The sequence below is a fragment of the Mytilus galloprovincialis genome, chromosome 13 (genome assembly GCF_965363235.1).
Source record: "Mytilus galloprovincialis chromosome 13, xbMytGall1.hap1.1, whole genome shotgun sequence".
Classification (NCBI taxonomy): domain Eukaryota; kingdom Metazoa; phylum Mollusca; class Bivalvia; order Mytilida; family Mytilidae; genus Mytilus; species Mytilus galloprovincialis.
The window spans coordinates 3,602,302-3,622,005 of record NC_134850.1 but is presented as its reverse complement, the minus strand read 5'-3'; positions in this window follow the sequence as shown (position 1 = coordinate 3,622,005).

The window sequence follows — 19,704 nt, the reverse complement described above, 5'->3', positions numbered from 1 at the left end:
TTTTTGACATGCAACAAACGGACTGAAAACAACCATCACAATCACAGACTAGACTAGTAGAGCTTAAATCAATCTTTAGAGACCCGTGAGTTACAAGTATAACTAGCATCTATATGAGTCTGGTCTATAACAATAGGTGTCCAATAGAACACAGTCGAAAGCCTTACAAAATAATATAGTTTCGAATATTCCTTTGATGAATATATGATAAGATTACGACCGTGTAGGTGTTTAATGCTCTTCAACTTTGTATTTGTTTGGCTTTATTACTATTTTGATATGAGCGTCACTGATGAGTCTTATGTAGACGAAACGCCCGTTTGGCGTACTAATTTATAATCCTGGTACTTTTAAGGCATTTCAATCTTTAATATACTATTAAAAATTATGAACTGCTGCCTATGTTACAAAATATTGCATAACTTAAATATCAACAGTAACATAAATAAAAAACAGTAGTATACCGCTGCCCGAAGTTCATAAATCGATTGAGAAAAACAAATCCGCGTTACAAACTAGAACTGAGTGAAACACACCAACTATAAGAGGAAAACAACGACACAAACTTGATCTATCAACCAGATCTGTAAACAAGATCTATATACAACCTAATTCACCCCGTGTGTACACATTTTTTATTGATATGTTAGTTTGTCACAATGTGTAATGTATCTGAGTTTTTAAATGCAAATTACAAAATAGTTTTGTCTACATACAGGTGTTATCAGTTGGTTTAAGTTAAATGGAAACGAAAGTTGGTATAACGGAAATACAAAAATATACAATCTTATAACAGGCTAAAAGGATGGCAGGTAAACAATCTAACTTTAATTTATATCAACAAACTTAAACATAAAGTGATAGAGTAGTAACGTTCTACTGTCCATGTAAAACTTTTATAATTTAAAGTGTAATATGAAGATAAACAAACACACTAATACCTAATTTGCTGCGTGTGTACACAATTTTTGTTTATTATATCTAAGTTTTCCTTTTGACCATGTTTGATATACCTGGGTTTTTAAATTCAAATTACAAAGTATTGTGTAGGTGCTATATCTACGTGGAATTCAAATGAAAACGAAAGTTGATATTACGGGAAAACATATTTCATATCAAATCCTATAACAAGCTGAGAGAATGGCAGGTAAACGATTTAACTTTATAAACATAGACAATCTTATTTATAATGTGAAAAAATAGCAACCAACTGCTTTTTTAAATGTAAATCTTGTCGTGTTGTATGTACATGTACTTGTTTTTTAAAGTGGAAACGAAAGCATATATTACGAAAATTCACGGTTCAGCCCAAAATGTATATAATAGACTAAGAGGATGAAAGGTAAACAATTTAAATTAATTTCATATAAAAAAATCATATTATCTTTTTATCACAAAACCACGAATAAATTTATACACATAAACAATCTCGAATACATCATTATCACAACCCATCATTTCCATTCCCAATTTTATCTTTCTTTGATTGTGATATCAGCTAATAAGACTTATCCCCGAACTAAAAATTATCAACATACCGATTGCAACTGGTGTAATATGTTCCAAGTTCTGGAAAGGGTTCGTGTCAATTTTTCTGTTTTTATCTTGAGGTAGTTTGAAAAATACCCCAATTGCAATGTTTCTTGCCATTTATAACCGAATTACAAAGTTAAAAGTATATTGCGTAGTGGGTATCTTTAGTACGTTAGTAAACTGTAGGCTTACGAGACTGTAGGTAAACAACAGCCTTAATTTGTATATCCTTCAGTTTGTACGAGCAAAGATCTATTTTAAATTATTCTGTTTTCACATGGAAAATACAATTTTAATATAATCGCATCAACATAGCTGAAAAATTACTTATTTATATTGAAAACAAAAAATTCACAGATTAACAGGTTATTTTGAGATAGATAACGACGAAGGAAGTTTTCAACGACCTTGACTGTATATACAGTTGTTGCAAGGGCTGCTTGCGAATTTTTTTTCATTGGGTTGAAAGGTAGCATTACACAATAAGGTCTAGGGTTTTGCCTTAATCTGCAATTTTGAAAACTGTCAATTTTTTTACAAACAATAAAATTGAGAATGGAAATGGGGAATTTATCAAGGAGAAAACAACCCGACCATAAAGAAGACAACAGCAGAAGGTCACCAACAGGTCTTCAATGCAGCGAGAAATTTCCGCACCCGGAGACGTCCTTTAGCTGGCCCCTAAACAAATATAGATACTAGTTCAGTGATAATGAACGCCATACTAAACTCCAAATTGTATACAAGAAACTAAAATAAAAAATAATACAAGACTACCAAAGGCCAAAGTCTCTAACTTGGGACAGGCGCAAAAATGCGGCGCGAATAAAAACATGTTTATGAGATCTCAACCATCCCCCTATACCTCTAGCCAAATGCAGAAAAGTAAACGCATAACAATATGAACATTAAAATTCAGTTCAAGTCAAGTCCGAGTCTGATGTCAGATGATGTCAGCAAAGAAAATAAACAAAATGACAATAATACATAAATAACATCAGATTACTAACAGTTAACTGACATACTAGCTCCAGACTTCAATTAAACTGATTGAAAGATTATGTCTTCATCATATGAATACCAGGCACAATCCTTCCCGTGAGGGGGTTAGTATTATACCCTCATAACATATATATATGAGAAGAACATAACTCGTGTCATGCCAACAACTGGTTTTTAAATAATTGGGTTTAGTTCAGATGCAAAGAACCTATAAGTGAATCAATATTAACGCCAAAATATGCAATCTTTAATGCCCTGACAACAGTATCGTAACTATATCCCTTCTTAATAAGTCTATTTAAAGGTTTTGTTAGCTTCTGAGGTGAATACTGACATTGTTGTGCTTTATAAAGAATACTTCAATAAAATATTGAATGTGATATACCTGAACGTAAAAGAAGTCTGCATGTTGAGGTATATTTACGATTGATGTCCTTATACCGATGATAAAATTTAGTAAATGTTTTGACTAGTTTGTGATATTGAAAATCCTGGTGTAGAAATTTTTTCAGTAATACATAAATTTCTCTCGTTAAAATCTAAAACATTGTTACATACACGAGCGAATCGTACACGTTAAAATATATCAACACCGTAAGATGGTGACAAGGGAACGTCACCATCTTAAAATGGATAATTAACGATAGGAAATAAAAAATCATCTTTTCTATCATAAATTTTAGTATTAAGCTTTCCGTTAATGATATAGAAATCAAGATCGAGGAAAGGGCAGTGGTCATTGTTAGTATTAGGTTTCTTTAGAGTCAGTTCAACAGAATAAATTTATTTAGTATACATACTGAGGTTGTCATTATTGAGAGCCAAAATATCATCCAAATATCTAAAAGTATTATTAAATTTGTGTATCAGATGTTGTTTCGATGGGTCTTTGCTGATTTTTGTCATAAATTGTAACTCAAAGAAATACAAAAACAGGTCCGCAATCAGTGATGCACAGTTAGTCCCCATTGGAACTCCGATAACCTGGCGATTTACGGAATCTCCAAAGCGAACAAAAATGTTATCTAGTAAAAATTCAAGTGTAGATATAGTATCAAAGCATGTCCAATTGTCATAGTTTGTTTGTTTATTGCTACTAAAAAATGACCTAATAGAGTTTGAACATATATATTCACATTCTGACTTTTTAAATGCCCATTTGATTAGGTGTGTGATTTTTCTTAATGAAAATTTGAGGCAATGCGGTATATAGGGTAGAAAAATCAATTTTTTTCAAAATCACCAATATAAGCATGCAATTTATCAAGCACTTCCAACGAGTTTTTGACACTCCAAAAGTAATTAATTCCACTTTTTTCGATTGCCTTATTTGAACAATTTATTATCAGGTGTTTGATTGTACCAAGTATACTGGGTGTGAGTGCCAATGAGACGACTCTCCATCCAAATAACAATTTTAAAAAGGTAAATCATTATAGGTTAATGTACGGCCTTCGACACGGAGCCTTGGCTCACACCGAAAAACAAGCTATAAAGGGCCCCAAAATTACTAGTGTAAAACCATTCAAACGGGATAATCTATATTAAAAAAACAAGAAATGTTTGTTACAGATGTTGTTTTCTGAAAATGAAGTCAGTTGCAATGTTGGTGAATTGCTGATTTCTTTTTGTAGAACCTCAATGTAAAATGTACGTCAAACAATTATAATATTATTAGCAGCTTTATCGGCCGAGACAAAAACAACTTCCTTGGCTAGTTCTTTTAGTTTATGTTTGATACGTGAAATAGGTTCATTGTGGTTATTGTTAAGAGTAAAATGTTCTTGAAAATGTTGAATACGTATATCAACTATCTTCATTACTGAATACAAAAAAGAGTCCAAAGATTTTTTGAGAGGTTTTCCCCGTTTTATCTACTTCAAACAGTAAGTACTGAGTGAGTCGTGGATGATATTACGACACTCATTCCAATTAATAATTGACGGGGACGGTATTTAGGCCCTTTACTGGGGAATGATTTTAACTCTCGGTCTTGAACGATGTTAAGATCTCTTATTATAACATAGGAAATGGGCCAAAAATGTATTCGGAATTACTGCAATTACACGAAGTAGGTGTATTTTCACTGATATTAACATATTAACATCTTTAAAAAATTGTATATTATTAAACGCATATTTCCGAATAGATTTTTTGTAAATACATAACAAATGAGAGGGAGCTCAGTATTTTCAAAATATCCAGGAATGATCGTTTAAAATACAGGCAATATTTACAAAATCAAAACCATTATTGACATACTTTGTTTTAATAAAATGTTTTTATGATCTTCAGGGCGATCAATTTTGGGAAAGAGTTTAGAGTAACAATATGCCATTATAATTTGAACAATGTAAATTCACATTGCTATAAGACGTGTCACGGTACTTGTCTATCTCCAATTCATGTATTTGGTTTTGATGTTATATTTATAATTCTCGTGGGATTTTGTCTGATGCTTGGTCCGTTTCTGTGTGTGTTACATTGTAGTGTTGTGTCGTTGTTCTCCTCTTATATTTAATGCGTTTCCCTCAGTTTTAGTTTGTTACCCCGATTTTGTTTTTTGTCCAATGATTTATGAGTTTGAACAGCGGTATACTTCTGTTGCCTTTATTCATACTTAGGGTTGCTATATGAAATTGTGTTGCAATCCTCTAAAATTATATTTAACCTATTAATCGGTAATGAACAGAGCTTTGTTAACAGATAATGTCTGCCGTTGTTTTTTGAAATAGAAATTAGGTCCGAAATATTGGTATGATTAGTCCGAAATTTTCTTTGATTGCAATTTTGTCTACACAGCTATTTTTGCATCTAGGTACTATTACTGTACTAAAAATATGTAGTACTTTTTTGTTACTTAAAAATTATTGTAATATTTAGGTACCTGTATTTTACAGTACTTACTTTGTACTTGAAATTTATGTACTACAAATATTTGGTTAGCACCGTTACATTTTCAGTATTTTGAATGTTTTTCTATTTCAAATCTCTTAAAACTATGATTTTCAAACATGGAATATTGTATTATTTCTGTACCAAAATATTTAGTACAAATTAAGTACTGTAAAATACAAGTACCTAAATGTTACAAGAATTTTAAAGTAAAAAAATAGTACTAAATATTAAAAGTAAATTTCCAGTACCACATATTTTTAGTACAGAAATAGTATCTATGCAAAAGTAGCTGTGTACGACTATGAGAACAGTTTTTTCGAATAGTTTTAAAAACTTTATCCAAAATGTTAACAGAATCGGTTCTTGATATATTGCCAATTCCCATGATATTATCATTAAGTCCGAGAGGGTAGACTGTCTGTAATTTTTTAATCCAATTTAATTCAATTATTTTCCGTGATTGTACAAACTTTGAATGAGATTCACCAGGCTGCTTTTTTACTACTTCCAAAGGTTTAACTACTAAATATTTAAAAGGATGATTGTGCTTCTTAAGGTGTTGATAAATGATACTTTTGATTTTTTTGGGTCTTTTTAAACGATACAGATGTTCTTGAGTGCGTTTAGATATATATCGTCCAGTTTCACCTACGTACTGAATACCGCATCCCGGTTTGTTTCATTGAGTAAATACATAATACTGTTTGTTTTTCAAGTTATATCAGTTTCAAATTTTAAAGAAAATGTGCGACCATTAAACGCGGACCTTACCGTATTGTTGGTGGAAGGACGGGGACATGTAAGTCATTTTTTGGCATGACACTTATCGATAGAAGGGTAACCACGATTTTTATTGTTAAAGATGTTAGCGATTGTAGGATTTTTAGATATGCGATTTTGAAGATTGAGACGTGTAGATACCCTTTGAACGAGTTTAGTATTTAATATTTTTCCATTTCTAAGCTTCATATTTGTTTTTTGTTTGTGAATTATATTCGAAAGGAACAAAGACTGGCTTCCAGAATATGAACCAGCATACAATAAATTAAATTATGTAAAAATAATAAATCTGTTCAGCTAAAAATGTCAAACGCTATCCGTATTAATTACACGAAAAAGATAGGGTATATCAGGGTAGCGACTGACGTCTGACTATTTAGTAGAATGGGGTTGAACATTGAAGTACTACTTTAAGAAAAATATTCCTAAAGTAATGAACTAGAGAAGTTCTCGCTCGGACACACACTCCATAATATAGTATATTATAAGAGCATAAACCTGAAGCATGGAGAGGCACTATAAGTAATCGATGCCTTGTTAAGACTGTTTTTAAAAAAAATACCAGATACCTGGGATTTTATTTAACAATAAAAAACTATCCAACTAATATATTCAGGGAGAGATTACTCTAATAGAAAATATAATTCAAGTAATTCAAACAAAATAGGAAAATTTTGCGCGACTTTTACAGTTTGAGTATGAAAAAAGTACGGTCTTCCATACTTTAATAGGCGTTTTGATGAAGAAAAAAGTTGAAAATCTATATTATGGAAGAGTTTGAAGGAAATACGTTTTCCCCAACGTTACGTTTGATTTGTGCCTCTTATGTCTTTGTTTTTATTTGTAAGTCCACTTATGTATTTAAGAGCTTTTTCCTGACGTTAATTCATTTATTTTGAACTTTACTCTACTAGTATTTTTATTATATCACATCATCTGCATATTCAAATCTCGTTTGATTTAAGTTTAATGGTCAAAACAAATGTACTGCGGAGAACTTAACTGTCAACAAAACTAGTGAAGACATTAATATAAATGTACAGTTTTGGATGATATATACCTTGAACAATGTTCTTACCATGTTTGTTTTAATTTTCTAATTACAGATATTATAACAACAAACATATCACTAGCTCTGTATAACTATCTATGTCATAACATCGTAGGAACAGAAGAACATGTTAAAACAATCAGATTAATGAACACGGTGAGAGATTTTTTTTTCAAGAAGCAAGTCATATACATTGATAACAAGTGGAAGCTATGGAGAAGGACTTGAAATGCGAGGAAGTGATTTAGATATAATGCAAGTAAGAAAATATATTCAGGTGAATGCGGATAAACAACCCGACTTTGATCCAAGTATAATTTATCTGTCCATGGATACAGACGATGTAAAACCTGGTTTTACTCATTTAAGACTAGAATATAGCAGTGATCAGTCTATTATGGAATGTTGTGAAGAACATAATGGTAAACATTATTTTTCGAGTGCATTATATAAGGGAATTCTTTTATTGTTTGCGGATAAAGGCACACAAATTCATGGACCTTGTATAACTGACAAAACTGGAGTTATTGATTTTGCCTTTACTTTACATTGTAAAACGTGGATATCTTCTGCTGTAAATTGGATAACAAGATCAGGTAGCTCATGGCCTAGTCATAACGTCACACAAAGTATTATAAATCACGGGGTATTTTTTGTACCGATCGGAGTTAAGGGATCACCAAAGGAAGATCTAGAATGGCGAGTATCTTTTTCAGTGGCTGAAAAACTTCTAATTAATACATTTACTCACACCCAATTAATGTGCTATGCTCTCTTAAAAATAATTTTGAAAGATGTTATAGCAAATGATTCTGAATGTAAAGATTTACTCTGTTCTTTTTTCCTGAAAACAATTATTTTCTGGATATCTGAAGAACTACCATCATCTGTATGGAAGCCTGATAATCTTATTCATTGTTTTATGCGATGTTTAAGCAGGTTAGTCTATTGTGTCGAGCATTCAGTTTGTTCACATTACTTCATTCCAGAAAATAACATGTTCGAGAACAAAATAGAGGGCCATGCTCGTAATGTACTTTTAAGAAAATTAAATACGTTACACAGCTATGGTTGGCGATGCATTTTATTTTCAGATCAAATATCTAACTTTGCTGTATCGATGTGGAATTTTCCAATTGAACCATTTACATTATATATAAATGACGTTATGAAAATCGTGCAATCCAGAATGGTGTATTTGGTAAATGTTTTTTTAGAAACTTATTCTGAGTTAGATGTATTCAACACAGGATTATTCCACAACATATGGTGTCACCATTTTTCAATAAAGCAATTATATGCATACTACATGTCACAGAGGTGCAGAAGACTAGCTCAGCGTTTACCACTTGATGGTACAATTATCAACAATAAATACCAATACAAACAGTACAAATCCTGTCTAAGTACTTTGCTTACAAATGTCTATCATGACGCTGTTTCTGGATGGCTTATGGTAGCTTCATTGTTTTACAAAACAAAGCAATACAGAAAAGCTTTACACATCATTAGGTATTCTATATCGAAATGTTCTCCCGATAAACTATACGAAGGAATAACAATGTCATATATCAACTACCAACCACTAAAACTGCAAACATTTGCCAATAAAAGTGTTGCTTATCTGCTGAAAATTGTGCTCGTAGATTGTATACGATTAACGGAAGATTCAATTTTAACACCAGATGAACTTTCAATGGAGGGAAGGAATATAACTTATGCATTTTCAGCCATAGCGTATGCATACTTCCTTAGTTTTCTTTGTCATCATCACCTCAATAATGTAAGACAGTGTCAGGATTCCTTAGAAGGTCTAGAAATTGTTATAGCAGAAAGTTATTTGATACCAAATTGGAATACAAAATATGCCTACACTTTATTAGGGATTGCTTTAGAATTACATGGCGACAAGGAATCCGCACGACAAGCATTTTTACAATCCGTCGAATTATCCGAGGATGAATCTCATAGTTTTGCCGCATGGAAACTTTTGTTTTTGAATTGAATAATTCATTTGTGCATTTGTTGATCTGTCAAACTGATGTTTTTGTAGTTTTGTACCTACAGTATACTAAACAATACCACATGAGTTAGAATATGCTAAAGATATGCATGTTGCTGATACATTTATTCAAATGCTCAGCTCCTTTATCTTATGGAACATGAAATAGCTGCTGTAAAATGAAAATAAAAGCACATTGTTTTACATAGGTTTAATTGTAAAATTAATTCTGTCTCAGTAATTTAAATACATGTAATATGAAAAGAAAAAAAATCGATATCTCTATCCATCATTCTCTCTTATTTTATATTTTAGTTATATAGATATCTTTTTCTAGACAAAACAAAATTAAAACAAATCGTACTTATCGAAGGAATTCAACAGTCCGTTCAATTGTATTGCATGCAAATGAATCAGTTTTGTATATAGATCTCGATGTAAAATGTATCAAAATATTAGAACATTTCTATATCATTTGTAAAGTCTGATAATTGCTATTCTCTGGCGCAAACGGAACTTCTTCTTCAGTAAATTGAGGGGTGCATGATTCGAGTCTACTCAATGATGAAGTCGGGTAATTAAAACATACAATCAACGATGTGGCCCTGTGAATGAAATGTTTGAATTTAATTTTAAGAAAATGCATGTATAAAGCAAAAATTGATGCACATAATCCGATTAGCAGACACATTGCTGATTTGTATGCAACATTTTTGAATCAATTAACATCTTACATTTCATTATTGTAGTATTAAACCAATTTTTATGACGCTTCGGTCTTTGCCTTCGTTAGTTTCTTTATATTTTTTTTATCTAAACTACAAGCAGATATTTGTTTTCTCTTTTTCAATCAATAAGATGTTATGTTATATTCCATTTCGCTAGGATATAAATGTTCTGGCACTCTACATCTCCCATTTGTCAGTATGACAGTTACTTTGAGAAAACACATATTTATACGTACCCCTTCAAGTGATGGTGTTCGTCATTAAAGGAATTCAACGATGATAACTCTTTCAAGATGTAGGCTATTACAAAATATTAAAAGATCAACATCAGGTTTTACTTCCTTTTTTTTTTTTAGAAACATAATGGAAAATGGATGTTTTTTTATTTAAACAAATATTTTAATGCAACCAAATATCATTCACGATACAGCTGTCTCTCAAGGTTTTGTTTGTCAAAAGCCATAGTCCAAAACGTATTTCACTCGTACTATTGCATTAATATTGTGATTTAAAATGAAAATATTTTTTATTTGTTAATAAACCTTTCGCGATTGAATTTTATAATATCGGAATAAACCAAACATCAATTTAGAAATACTTTGAACTTAAAATTACATAACAGGTGAATACCAAGAGGTTATTTAGACGTATAAGTGGAAAACAAACTAATAATGCAAAGAGTTAGAAAAATAACCAATGGCCTAATATAATATATATATATATATATATATATATAACTCGTCTAAACATCAACCCAACAATGTTAGATCTGTAAATTTGCTTTCGCAAATTTTTGGTTCTTCCCTCGCCGGGATTCGAACCCATGCTACTGTGATATCGTGACACCAAATCGCCTGCACTGCAGCCGTCCCGCTAGACCACACGACCACCTGGGCTCTCAAAAAAAGAGCTTCCGCTGGCCGTGTGTTACCTTTCTTCGTCAGTTTTAATCTAGCGGCGTACTACAGTACATGATATAAAAGGCATGAAGATGTTATTGTTACAGATCAGCTAAATTATCTATAGTAAAGGATCTTACAAATTAATGTAATATACAGTCACAGAAAATAATTATATTTATAAGTACGTCTGAGTCAGTGACAACTCTACAACAGATGTATCCATCGGATCGCCATCAATGATGGTGATACATGGCTGTGTATATAATGTATATACAACTCGTCTAAACATCAACCCAACAATGTTAGATCTGTAAATTTGCTTTCGCAAATTTTTGGTTCTTCCCTCGCCGGGATTCGAACCCATGCTACTGTGATATCGTGACACCAACTCGCCTGCACTGCAGCCGTCCCGCTAGACCACACGACCACCTGGGCTCTCAAAAAAAAGAGCTTTCGCTGGCCGTGTGTTACCTTTCTTCGTCAGTTTTAATCTAGCGGCGTACTACAGTACATGATATATAAGGCATGAAGATGTTATTGTTACAGATCAGCTAAATTATCTATAGTAAAGGATCCTACAAATTAATGTAATATACAGTCACAGAAAATAATTATATTTATAAGTACGTCTGAGTCAGTGACAACTCTACAACAGATGTATCCATCGGATCGCCATCAATGATGGTGATACATGGCTGTGTACATAATGTATATACAACTCGTCTTAACATCAACCCAACAATGTTAGATCTATATATATATATAGCAGAACGAGTCCCACCAAAACCCGGGGATGATCTCAGATACTCTGGGAGAATATGTAGATCCTGCTTCATATGTGACATCAAATAAAGAAATAAGAAAAAAACATTCACAAATGATCAATTGCGAAGTACGTTCAAACAGTCTGAGGACAAAACTACACTCAAGTATTTCACAAAAAGAGTAGGTCCGGTAAGGGCAGATTTTAGCCGCAAATTTTAGGTTCATCTAACGGAAGATTTTAAACACTTAAGTTTCTATTTCAATTGATTCAATTAGTTTATGTGAAAGATATACTGATTAAGTCATTAAAAACGCTCCGATTTAAGCTTAAATATGAAAAATCTATCAAATATGACAAAACACTTTACTTTTCAGATGGTTTTTGTAAAAAATGAACATCCGTGTTCATCCTCAACCATCATATATGTTCTGTATTATTGTTACGGTTTAGGGTATAAGTTGTAGGTTTGAACATACGACTGTTTCAGGCTACCCAGTAAACACTCTTAGTCTATTCTATTTTCGCGTTCATCATTTAATGTTAGCCAACGCGTATACAAAGACATTTGATGAACATTGTGTATACTTTAATATATATTTTTATTGTATGTAAATATTGTAAGTAAGGTCTCTGGGAATAATAAAATAGAGTTCGTCTTCACTGTTTAACCATGGGGGTCCCCTGACTGAATGACTGTTCCCAACTCCTTATTTCACATGTTCCCGCTTTATTACCTTGTTATTTTATTAGCGTAAGGCATGAATATTGTAACCGGGGCCAATACATGCTGAGAGTAAGGTTATTTAAGCCCCGTTTGTCCATTTCCCGACTCGACAGAATGTCAACATTCCGATCGCCGCCATTTGCATCACTATGTTTATTGACGTCAGTGACCTAATGACCTGAGATCAGCATCCAATCAGCATAACGTAATTTGCCCACTATCTCCATAGGGGCACATGACGTTGGTGGAACAGAGATATAAAAGCAAGTGCACAACAGTCTTCAGATAGACTGCGGCCCGCTACCAGAGCAGTCACTCCTGATACCAAGAAAACTTACCAAAGGCAAAGCAAACCAAAAGTGCCGCAGCCGATGCAATACATGTATATTTGCATCCCCGTTGGATAAATGGACCAAACCATGATTGACCTAGATGTTTTACTACGCTTATTACGTTGTTGACAAACGATTAACGTACCAAAAAGGGGGTCTCTGTATATTTTATTAAGTGCTTTGGTGGTTTTTCATGGGATTAATGCTTGTAACAGTATTGATTGTTTGTATATAATAAATTGTGAAGCTTAATTAATCTTGTTGTCTGTTGTACATGTAATTAGTAAGTCAATGTTATTGAGTTTCTGTGCTACCATATTTAGATCAGTGCCTTAACCGTTTTGCCTGCTACGCTATCATTATATTAACCCGTTTGCCAGCTACGCTACCAGTATAACTTAGTTTGTAACTCGGCACCAGAGTTGACAGCTCTATATAAGAATTTACCAATAATATAATAACCAGTGTGTTAACCTTATATGCATAACTTTTATTTATGGGACACCCCCGTCCCGTAACATTATCATCAAAATTAAATACAACTTACATTTCAATATTATGAATGAACGCAAATGCGGCCACTTTCATTTACGACGGAATCCGTTTAAAATTTAACTAAAATGCTAAAATTGTGAAGATTTCCGTAATTTTGCATGACTTAATTATGCTAGTACCCGATATATGTGCAATGTATTGTCAAAACAGCCCTTATTTATGTAGCGGAAGCATTCTACTTTCCAGTAAATAGCAAAAAGATTACATTTTCACAATTTGGAAAAACTGCTATATTTAAGTGCCAAAAAGGGGTCTTACTGAACCTACTTCTTTTACCATATATACAATGACTCGTTTCGAAGCTGCGAAATTCTAACATATGTGTTTAAATTTTCGGGGTACGAAGTGATATTACTTTTTCTGTAAATTAGCATACCATGAAATCCTCTTGTGATGCTGCTCGTTGAAAAAATTTCTTAGATCACACAATTAGTTCTTTGAAAATTTAATGCTTTGAATACTTTTAATATTTTCATAGTTTTTATACATTTATTCTACGGTCTTTTTTTTTCCATATTAACACAAATGGTTAAGTTCAGGCACTTTTTAAGAATTAAAACATGTCCAATACCATTACACAGAGATTTATTGTTTACGCACAACGTTGGGTTTCTCCATTATAGGCGCATTTCTAATTTTTGCCTGTTATTTTATCATACTTAAGGTAATATACTTGATGGGTTGAAATTGTGAAACATTTGATCATGTCTGTAATATCGGACTCTTTTCTAGCGAACTACTTCACGTATGATCTTTTTCTTTCAATCAGTGTAATTGATAGGACATTTTAGTAATTGATAGTCGTCCAATGTCAATTTATATGATCTTGTCATTCTGATTAGTTTCTTCTGTTAGCTATTGGTACATCGTGCTTAGACTTCTTATGAACTTCTGTTTGCCATATCTGTTTTAAGCATATTTTAGGTAATAGAGTTAAGCTTTTGAAATGTTAGAGTCTTCTATAGCGAACTTCGTGTACACTATATTTTCTCACTGTTTATGTGCGTCTGGACTTTTAAAATAACAAGGCCTATGGAAAGAAAAGAGGGACGAAAGATACCAAAGGGACAGTCAAACTCATAAATCTAAAACAAACTGACAACGCCATGGCTAAAAATAAAAAAGACAAACAGAAAAACAATAGTACACACGACACAACATAGAAAACTAAAGAATAAACAACACGAACCCCACCAAAAACTAGGGGTGATCTCAGGTGCTCCGGAAGGGTAAGCAGATCCTGCTCCACATGTGGCACCCGTCGTGTAATGTTGATTTAAAACAATAAAATGCTATACAGGTGGTACGTTGTATTTGTTATATCCCACTGGACAGAAACAATTGGGACATATTGGAAGATAATGTAGATACATTTTGATAATACAGAAAAGTTAAGCCCTTAAAATGGAAGAAATTCCATTTATATGTGTATAGAAATGGTGGCATTCATTTTAACCTATATTTTGAGTTCTTCGTACTTTTTTACCTGATTTAAAAAAACAAAGTAATGATGTACAAGTTACATATGGATATAACATGTATAAAGAAGTAGTATTTAAATGGGTTAAATACAAAGAAACGCGTTTAGCTTCACATATTATCTTGAACTTATATTGTATGCAATGTAGTTACGTCCTGTTTAAATGTTATATGATATATAAACAGACGCATATGTTTTGTATTTTGTCAAACAAAAAACGAGCACACTTAAAGGCAGCAGTAGTATACCGCTATTCAAAATTCATCAATCGATTGAGAAAAATTACAACCTTTTCAAACCAAAACTGAGGGAAACACATCACATATAAATGGACATCTACGACACAACAAAAATACAACATTAAAATGTATCACACAGAAACGAACTATAAATATAACAATGGCCATTTTCCGGACTTGGGACAGGACGTTTTAAAATGGTTGGTTGAACCTGTTTTTGTGGCTTGCCAATCCTCTCGCTTTTATGGCAATGTTAGATATAACATTACATGAAAGGACTACAATACAAATAAATTGGAGAACATATAGGACAGAGAAACACGTTAATAATAGCTAACAAAATACCTCGTGTTTAAAATTTGATACGCCAGACGCGCGTTTTGTCAAAACAAGACTAACAAGTGACGCTCAGATGAAAAAAGTTCAAAAGCCAAAACAAGTATTAAGTTGAAGAGCATTGAGGACCAAAAGTTCAAAAAAGGTGTTCCTTTTACGGCTAGGGTTTTCTTCCTGGGATAAGAACATCCTTACTATTTAGAATAATTCTTACTTTTGCAAACATTATTTTTTATTAAATGACTATATATATAAACGATTTACATGATGAAACCGAATCAATCATTTCTGATTGACAAAATTATCTGATACATTTTTCCAAAATATAAACAGTAACATTTTGTTAATTAAAAGATTTATTAATGAAATTTAATTTTTAAATAGGTTGCGTCCGAAGTATTTCTCTGAGCAAACAAATGGATATTGCATCAATATTAAGTTGACTCAAGGTTTTCAAAATAATGATAATTTTATTGAACTGGTTAATATAATCTCGACATCTTTCTACAGAAAGTAATGTGTGATCAGGGTGTTGTCATCTTATTAATATCGAAATTCACCTATTTGACCGTCAATGCCATTTCATGAATATTTTCTGGTTAAATTGTATATAAGCGCTTTACCGACAATGACATTTTACACATTTTAGACATATTTGTGAACAAACATTTTTGCTATGTTAAAATTGTTGCACATACCTGCGAGCATATCTAGTCTGATTTGAATATTATCAGTTTTGTTTATTCCTCTGATAAATATGGTGGTCACCATATTTACAGTTCGACCGTGCAGATTTTTAATGTTTTACTATACCTGCATATGGTTTAGCCTGGCAATGTATTTGTGCAATGAACATAAATGAAATTGTTGAATAGCATCAACTGAAAAAACCATAATGACACTGTCCTTCATTAACGTTTCATTGCAGAATCTAGAAATTTCCAGAAAATGTTTTTCTAATTTAATGTGTCTGTTTTGCGAATGTGATCGTTGGCGTCCAGAGACATCATTTGAAGAACACATTGCGGTATTTCTGTTTTGGTTATATTTTATGGATTTATGAGTTTGAACAGCTGTATACTACTGTTGCCTTTATTTAAAGGTTTATAACAATTATTCTTGTTTGTAATCCCAGGAAATGTTCAATTCCAACAGTTTCTTCATAGTTTGCCCAATAATTGTTCACACACTCTTTTGATTATATGCATACTACATATCACAGAGGTGCAGTAATCTAGGTCAACGTTTACCACCTAATGGTGAATTTATCAACAATAAATACCAATACAAACAGTACAAATTCTGTGTAAGTACTCTTCTAACAAATGTCTATCTAGCATTTTTACAATCTGTCGAATTATCCGAGGATGAATCTCATAGTTTTGCCGCATGGGGACTTTTGTCTTTGAATTGAATAATTCATTTGTGCATTTGTTGATCTGTCAAACTGATGTTTGTGTAGTTTTGTACCTACAGTATACTAAACAATACCACATGAGTTAGAATATGCTGAAGATATGCACGTTGCTGATACATTTATTCAAATGCTCAGCTCCTTTATCTTATGGAACATGAAATAGGTGCTGTAAAATGAAAATAAAAGCACATTTTTTTACATAGGTTTAATTTTGAAATTAATTATGTCTCAGTAATTTAAATACATGTAATATGAAAAGAAAAAAATCGATATCTCTATGTATCATTCTCTCTTATTTCATATTTTAGTTTTATAGATATCTTTTTGTAGACAAAACAGTATTAAAGCAAATCGTATTCATCGAAGGAATTCAACAGTCCGTTCCATTGTATTGAGTAACTTGAAGGTAAAAACGAAAATTGTCAATGCAAGAAACGAATCTGTTTTGTATATAGATCTCGATATGAAATGTATCAAAATATTAGAACATTTTTTTCATTTGTAAAGTCTGATAATTGCTATTCTCTGGCGCAAACGGGACTTCTTCTGAAGTAAAGTGAGTGGTGTATGATAACGAGTCTACTCATTGATGAAGTTGAGGAATTAAAACAAACACTCAACAATGTGGTCCTGTTAATAATTTGTATGAATTTGATTCTGAAAAAATGCATGTATAAAGCATAATTAGATGTACATTATCCGACACATTGCTTATTTATATGCAACATTTTTTACTTTATTAACAAATTCCCTTTCATTATTGTAGTATTAAACCAATTTTTAAGACGTTTTGGCCTTTGCTTCTTCAGTTCCTTTATATATTTTTTTAAACTACACTTTTCAATCATTAAGATGGTATATCCCATTTCGCTAGTATATAAATGTTTTGGCACTCTTAATCTCCCATTTGTCAGTACAGCAGTTACTTTGAATACATATATGTAACCGTTAAAGTGATGGTGTTTATCAATAAAGGGATTCAACGATGATTGAAGAGGAACAAAAGATACCAAAAGGACAGTCAAACTCATTAATTGAAAATAAGCTGACAACGCCATAGATAAAAATGAAAAAGACAACAGACAAACAATAGTACACATGACACAATATGGAAAACTAAGGAATAAACAACACGAACCTCACCAAAAACTAGGGGTAATCTCAGGTGCTCCGGAAGGGTTATATATAACTCTTTCAAGATGTAAGCTATTCATCATATACATGTATATTAAAGGATCAACATCAGATTTAACTTCCTTTTTTAGAAGTAAAGATAATAAAAGGAAAAGAACATAATAAAATCAATGATAAAAACTTACAATAGTTATCAAAAGTACCAGGATTATAATTTTATACGACAGACGCCCGTTTCGTCTACATAAGAATCATCAGTGACGCTCAGATCAAAATAGTTAAAAAGCAAAATAAATACAAAGCTGAAGAGCATTGAGGATCAAAAATTCCTAAAAGTTGTGCCAAATATGGCTAAGGTAATCTACTCCTGGAGTAAGAAAATCCTTAGTTTTTCGAAAAATTCAAAGTTTTGTAAACAGAAAATTTATAAAATGACCATATAATTGCTATTCATGTTAACACCGAAGTGCTGACTACTGGGTTGGTGATACCCTCGGGGACGAAACGTCCACCAGCAGTGGCATCGACCCAGTGGTGTAAATAGTTATCAAAAGTACCAGGATTATAATTTTATACACAGGACAGTTGAAACACCAAGAGGATATTTAGACGTATAAGTGAAAAACAACCATCATCTCTGAACTAGTATACATATTCGTTAAGGGGCCAGCTGAATGAGGCCTCCAACAAATTTTCGCTACATTGAAAAGTCACTGGTTGCTGTTGTCTGCATTATGATCGGGTGGTTGTCACTTTGACACATTTTCCATTTCCATTCTCAATTGTAATAATGCCAAGACATAGCAAAACAACCAATGGCTAAATAAGATATACAACAAAACAAGCCCCACCAAAACATACGTGTTAAATTTTCCGTAAATTAGCATACCCCGAAATACTCTTGTGATGCAGCTCATCGTTGAAAAAAATCCTTTCATCACACAATAAATTCTTTGAAAATTTAATACTTTGGATACTGTTAATAACTCAATAGTTTTTACACATTTATTATATGGTCCAAATTAACACAAATGGTTAAGTAAAATAGTCTAAGGTTTCAACTCCCTCAGGCAAAGTTGGCTTTAGATGGATTTGGCTATTTATTTTAGGTATTTATGACATATAGCTCTTCAACGGATTCGGTACTTTTACATCTTCGGATTTCAAATGCTTGGATTGCGCGATCTGAGGAAGGTAAATCAAGTAATCCAGAAATCCAAAAAAATATTTAGAGCGTTGTTTTTAATTTGTTTCAGGAACTTGTAAGAATAAAAACATGTCCAATATCACTACATTGAATTTGTTTGTTTACCCAATTATAGATGCATTTCGATATTTTTATGTAGAGGGTAGCCTATAGGGACATAAAACAGCTTAAAATTCCATTAAATAGAGAGTCAAAACATATTACAGATGAAAACAACATTTAAACTCTCAAAATCTGATTTCCAATTCTTATAGTGTATCCCTAGTTATATTCTTTTAATAAATTTCTTACATTCGGAAAGTCAAATTAAAAATACATTTTTCTTTCCAAAAAAGATCGAAATATGAAGAACGTTTAAAACATAAAAATAATTGTTTTACACAATTGCTTACCTGATTGATGAGGAAAACATCCAGTAAATCGGACTTTTGAATAAATTGAAAAATTATGTCGAGTTCAATCAGTTCGATTATAACTATAGATTACGATAAGTTTTATATATTATATTAGCCAAATGCGCTTTGTTTAAATATACTTTTTTTGGTCTTTTGGAAAATGTTGGTTGTGCTGTTTTTAGACCCATATACAACGAAATTTGTTTTACATGCACACGTATAA